Consider the following 6,954-nt stretch of genomic DNA (forward strand, 5'->3'; position numbering starts at 1 on the left):
TTTTAATAAGAACGAACCTCTAGCCACCTGCTACATGAGTGAGGCCCCTCTTTATCCTTTCAAATCAGGTATTCTGTTTTCATTATGAAATCTGTGCCAAATGCTAAATGAAGAAAATCCCTCTGAAGATCTGTCGGCATATTTTAAAGCAACGGTTCCCAGCCGTTTTTTCATCTGATGTACCCCAAAGCTCGTCATCATGAGATGTGTTCATTTGAACTCGCTAATCTCAGTTTACCATTTAATCATAGTGATTTCATTAAAGTGCCTGTGAATCAGATGTAGGTAGAAAACTCTGAGCCACATATGCTACAGTCACAGCAGGGAAAACAGTGGCTGGAGATGGCAGCATGACCAACATTTTTGCCACCGTGTGCCATGAACTTGGGACATTGTTGGCTTTTAAGTTGTTGCTTTGAAGACAGCAACCCAGTCTGCGATCACTTGCATTCAGTTGCTTTCTAAAAGCTACTTCGGTGCAACGATAAAACAGCAACAAGACTGAGTCTGCTATCATTCTGCAACTGAAGGGGCTCAAGCTGGCAATCTAATAAAGCGATGGACTGAGATAAAAATCACAAATCTGTTTGTGTCTGCATACAGACGAATTTAAATTAACTGCCTACATTCATAACTACTTACTATAACTAGTGACGTAGTTTCTGCCTGACGGTGACTTAACTGCAAGATAACATGAAACAAGTGGCAAAGGTGGCAGTGGCGAAATGGCGTGTTGCATAAGTGATGTGCTCATCACTGCAGACGGACTCAGTGTCATGGTCCTGGGCCATGTGGGCCCAGTATTCTTAGTTCTTTGTATTTTTGTATTTCGTTCCTTATTTAGGCCATGTCTTCTGAGTTGCCCTGTTGTGTTGTTCCCTAAGTGTTTTCCCTTCATGGCTCTCTCCCCCCTGTGTGCCCTCTATGTATTGATGAGCCCTCGTCTCCCTTTGTGGTTGTTTCATGTTTCCCCAGCCCGTTATGTCTGTGTTTTCCCCGTGCTCTCTCTCCTCCTGTCGGAACCTCTGTGCCTCTACATGTCATGTTCAGTTCACCCCGCCCTGTCTCGTTATGATTATCAGTGTCACCTGTGTTCCCCGTGTGTGCCCACTTTCCTCGTTTACCCTCTGTGTATTTCTGTCTGAGTCTCCCTCTGTTCGGCGTCGTGTTCTCCCTCATGTTGTGTGGATCTCCCTGTGTCTACCTTCGAGTACTAGTTTACGTTTTTCCGGTTTAGTTTTGCATGTCCTGTATTCTGTCCTGCCAGCATTAAAGCTGTGTTTCTTAAGTTCATCCCCGTGTTTGTGAATATTGCTATTGGGTCCTTCTCCTGCCTGCCACACAACGTATCATGACACTCAGATTGACTGCAAAGTGCTGGAAATCTGCCTGCATTTAAATTACACAAGAAAAACAAGAAAAAAGAATATTCTTTGCCATAATAACCAATAAGCTGTAATTCTGAATTAAATTTAACTGAAATACATCAAATCAGAGGTTAATTTATTCAAATTACTACTCATTAAAAAAAATATTCTTTATTGTAATTGCAACAAAATGCTGATGGCAGTTTTGCCTGACAGCAACATGTAAAAAAATAAAGACTAAAAAATACTAAATAAAAATAAAGAAAATAAAGAATAAAAAGGACATAGGGACTGCAAAATTGGCTGTTGACTGCTAAGCTGTTTAAGCCCGGTTGGGCCTGCTTTTGCTGGTGGTTTCCTCCTGTTAAAAGAGACTTTTTCCTTCCCACTTTCGCCAAAGCTTGTTCATGGTGGGGTCATATGATAGTTTGGGTTTTCTCTATTTTCTTTGTATTAATTTAGGGTCTTTACCTTACACTAAAAAGCACCTTCAGGCAACTGCTGTTGTGATTATGTGCTGTATAAATTGTATAAAACTGAATTGAGTTAACTAGCTGACTAAATTAAAGAGAGAGTGATATTAAGGACAAAACCCCAAAATCTCAACAAAATTTACTCCTTTCATACAATGAATGACTCATTTGATCATCTGTAGTTTCTTAGATCATTCTTCTGTTACTTGGAAAACTTTCTAGATCTAATACATTGAACCCAAAAAAACAAAAAACAAAACAACAACCTCCAGGTACGCGTGCATTTATCAGTCCCAGGATCCATGTAGGCTGTCCTTCCTGTGGTACCCTGGCCACTTTGCCTGTTTCACCATGGTAGCCAAGGAAAATACCTTAAAATAATCAAAAGTCAACAATTTGAATGAGACATCACAGAGGAAAGAGATGTCACCTTGTCTCCTCTCCTCAAGGTTATGTACAGTCACCAATCAGGGTTGGAAATGGGTGCCAGATCCAATGAAGGGAGTTGGCACAAAGCTATTTCACTTATATAAAATAGTTATAGTCAGCTATTTACACATTTTTCTCACTTTTTGACCATAACTTATCCGTCTACACAGCTACCTCGGAAAAATAACTGTAGGCTTTAAATATAAGCTTTAATTTAATATACCATATGACGAAGAAACAAACCAATGCATATGACTAAAAACATGCTGTTAATTTAATTCTCGTTCTGCTTCCTTGTTCTCAGTTTTCTCACTGTTACTTTCCAGGAGAGACAAGTGACTGGGAGCAGTTTGAGGCAGGAGGGAAACGTGGATACTCATGCTAATGAGTGCTGCACGCCAACATGCTCGCTGTCCTTCTTGGCCTCACTTTTCTCCTCTCCCTGTCTCTTCACTTCACACCTACAACACTGACCCATCTGTGTGGTTGCAACTCACGTGTACGCAAAGACAGAAAGTAGAGAAAAAGCACGCGGCCGATTCATGGCTGTCATCTTGAAAAAACCCAAAAAACAAACACAAAGGATTTAACGGAGCACTTTCGTGTCTTTCATTCATGCATTCATTCATCCCCCTGACAAATTTAAACATTCATTAGTTTTATTTTCAACTCTGTTGATTAGATTTCCATGAAAAGGACAGATTCTGGCTTGTTCATAATAACATTATTTGTCACTGGGGATCACTACAATTACACCTTAGGACAGACTGACATATTTGTTGCTGATTGGCCCAGAGGGAGATTACATCACTGGCCAGAAGATGCGTGGGGGGGGGGGTGGAGCACTGTTGCCTCTTTTTACTGTTACAATCACTGAGTCACTCTGGATGGAGAGCGTCACCTAAACGCCTCACACATTCGAGTAAATTTTCCCCGTCTCTCTGCAAAACACAAACCCGAACTGACCGGCAGATCACTGGGGATTACCGGCGTGACATATTTACCTCTTCACATGATCCTAATGTGCTTAATATTCATGTTTCATACAGAGGAGACAAATCCAGCTGATTTATTTGATCATTTCACTTGTATACACTCCGCTTCCCTTTCCAAAGGGATTCAGGTTGCATGGGAGGATGGAGTAGCTCCAGGCATAGCACACCAACACCATGCTCATACTATAGAGAAGCATATTTTCGTAAGGAAATGCAGGGATTGAGAGAAGAAGACATGGAACAAGGAAAGAAACGGCACCGATGCAAGCGTTTCACTGAAATATGCACATAGAAACAGAGAGGGTTCTCAGAAATATGAATATGTTAAAAGAAAGAAATGCATCTTTGAAGGACTACTCATCTATTTACTGAAGTTAGAGTTAAATGTGAAAAAAGCAGAAGCAAATGCAGTAAAAATACTCAAATACCAACAGAAAAGATGTAGATATACTCATCAAGTGGCAGGTTTTGTCAGCGAAGTCATGAGTAGAGTAACAGTGGCAGTACTATCATCTATTCTTAATAGGTTGCACATGTCAGGTGTACAAACAGCTGAGAAATATTATTATGAAACCATTAAAAAGCATCAGTCGTGCAACTGCTAAATCCTTTAAGACACCAGTCAAGACATACAACAAGTTGTACTTGTGGACCAGTCACTAGAACCTATCGGATGATCTGATATCCTCGTGTTGGTGTTGTTCCCAGACCATCATGAAAATGTTGTTCCAGGTTCAACATTGCAAGTGACCAATCACATTGTTGTGACGTTATTCTTTTGCGCGCCAAGCCATTCGTGCATTTATGAAATTCCAATGTTGCAAGGACAATATCAATTCTGCTTACTGTTTATTAAAGGGTTACGTTTAGGGTTAGGGTCATGGTCCGTTGATCGGCGGACAGAGGCGGTTTCATGCAGCTTTAGAACAGTTTTTTGTTTTACGCCGCTTTTTCCCGAAGTCGCAAAAGTATGACGTCACAACATTCTGATTGGTCACTTGCAATGTTGATCCTGGAACAACATTTAGTATGATGATCTGGGAACAACACCAACACGAGGATATCAGATCAACCAGAACCTATCAAACATCCACATCTGCACAGCATACAACATTGCCAAGTACCCTTTTTTAGCATGCTTAATGATAATGTTAAACTGCTCGGTGGCAGCTCATAATAGAGTTTTCTAAGCATTTTGAGTTGTTTTTATATGTTGCTACTTTATATTTGACAGAACTCTTGACACAAGGAGGAAGATCAACGTGAAGCTGTGGTGAAATTGACTATGTGGTTAATATGGGTATGAAAGCTCTTATTTAGGGGTTTATTTGACCGTTTTAGGCCAAAAGTCAACATATTTGTATCACAGGGTGGAGCAAGTCATATAATTTGCCAGATAATTACATTAAAATTCTCCAAAAGGCCCCAGCACCACAAAGTGGAGGTGAGGCCTAGCAGACAGGTATGTTGGCTTAACTGTCAGTTACAGTGCCCTTTAATATGATCTAAAACAATGAATTATTAAAAGATTGTTCTATCTTCTATTGTACAGGGGCGATCGTGGCTCAAAGAGTTGGCAGTTCGTCTCGGTCGTTGTGTCCTTGGGCAAGACACTTCACCTACCGCCTACTGGTGATGGCCAGAGGGGCTGATGGTGCGATATGGCAGCCTCGCTTCTGTCAGTCTGCCCCAGGGCAGCTGTGGCTACAACTGTAGCTTGCCTCCACCAGTGTGTGAATGAATAGTGGAATTGTAAAGCGCTTTGAGGGCCCTGAAAAGCGCTATATAAATGCAATCCCTTATTATTATTATTATTAGTTATTAAGAAGGGAGAATTTATCTATCTATGGTCATGGTAAATGGACTGGTACATATATAACACTTTTCTACTTGCTGAAGGACTCTAAAGCACTTTTTACTACATGCTTGACTCTGTCTCGCACACACATTCATAAAAATGTTTTTTGTTATACCGAAGTGCCTTGTCTAACATTTATTCACACACTCACACTCCAAGGGATGCATCTGGGTTCAGTTGATCAAGAACGCTTCAACATCTAGAGTGCAGTAGCCAGGGATCGACCACCGACCTTTCGATTGGTAGGTGAGCCACTCTGGCTCCTGTGCCACAGCTCCCAAAACATCTTTGGGTATTGATTCAGTTTTGGAGAATGACTCATGTAGCCAACAGAGGAACAGAGACTTTTGACAAGCCCTCTCCACATACTTGAATATCATTGTTTCATAGTCTTTGGCATTAAATGTTCTGATGTGCCAGATAACCCTCTAATGTATGTACATGGCCAGTATATGTCAGTCAGCAGTATACTTCACTACCACTACCACCTCATCCACTTCATCTTCAGTACAGGAAACTTATTTATTTTTTAAACTACATTGTGCCAGTTATTCCCTGTTTGGACACCTGTGTAAATAACCTACTGCATAGTAGCATCTCAAAACAAGCTAGATAAACATGCTACTAAGCTCTAGAATTGTCAATAAATAAATACCCATAAATGCTCTGTACAGAGATTTTTTATACACTCAAATTCAGTCTATAAAGATGCTATGTTAGAAAATGCTCCTTTTTTCAGTCTTCTATTAGGCCTCACCCCCAACTGGTCACAGCAGTTGGCTGTCCTCTCTGAGCTTGGCTCTGCTCGAGGTTTCTTGATGCTAAGCCATAGTCACACATGCTTAGAGAGGTCACAAGGGAAAATGTGTATTCCTTGAGGGGTAGTATGTGTTTGCTTGTGATTGCTGGCAGAAATTGGTTGGAGAAAGGTATACAGTGCAAAAGGGTGGACTGCTTTGGTTGGTAGAAAGTTGTACTGGTTGCCAGTAGTTTACTTGGAAGTAAACCATGTGTGTGAAAACTCTTGAAAACTACTACCAAGCAGTTGAGGAATAAATAGTTTTGGTCACCAAGGATTGACGACCAGTACCTATGCGTGGTACCTGCGCCTTTTACTAAGGCCTTCCTCCCTACCATCACCAGCTGCCTGGTAGATAAAAGTTTGTCTGACAGTTGGTCTGGGTTTTGATGCAAAGTACCTTGTGGTCACTATTGCAAACTGAACACTACATATACTGTGATTTATAGCTGATTGTGGTGCAAGTACATACTACTATTGATTTGCAGTTCAGTCATCTACTTTCATATCCCCTTCATATTGAAGAACTGGTGGTGGTGAAGAACTTGAGTCAAGTTTTTGTTCTGTCACTGCTGGAAGACTCATAGATGTAAAAACAAGATACAATCACTCCCCACATGCATGCACTATCACTAAGACAACTACATGAAGCTGCAAAGCCACACGCAAATAGATCTTCTCTGCTCGAGCCTCTGTGAAAGACTCTAACTCACAGAGATTGGCTTTAAACACACAAAGATGCTGCTCTCACAAATTCAAAAACACAGAGGCGCACAGTGCAGGCCTCCTGATGCTCCTCTTTCATCCACAGCACTGCACAGCTGCTCACCTTATTGCCAGCAGTGCTCACTTCAACCCCCAACCTTGCCTCCAAGGTACACAGAGGATGTGTGTGGGCTTTGTTTGCCTTTGTGTGCTTCTCGCGTGCATTTGCGTGCATGTATATAGGTATCTAAATATGTTTGAACGTGTTTCTATGGGTTTACAGCAGACATCAGTGTGTGTGTGTGTGTGTGTGTGTGAGCCAGGGTCA

The sequence above is a fragment of the Diplotaxodon limnothrissa genome, linkage group LG23 (genome assembly GCF_057381915.1).
Source record: "Diplotaxodon limnothrissa isolate DT_005_m linkage group LG23, D_limnothrissa_male_GT1.1, whole genome shotgun sequence".
Taxonomy (NCBI): Eukaryota; Metazoa; Chordata; class Actinopteri; order Cichliformes; family Cichlidae; genus Diplotaxodon; species Diplotaxodon limnothrissa.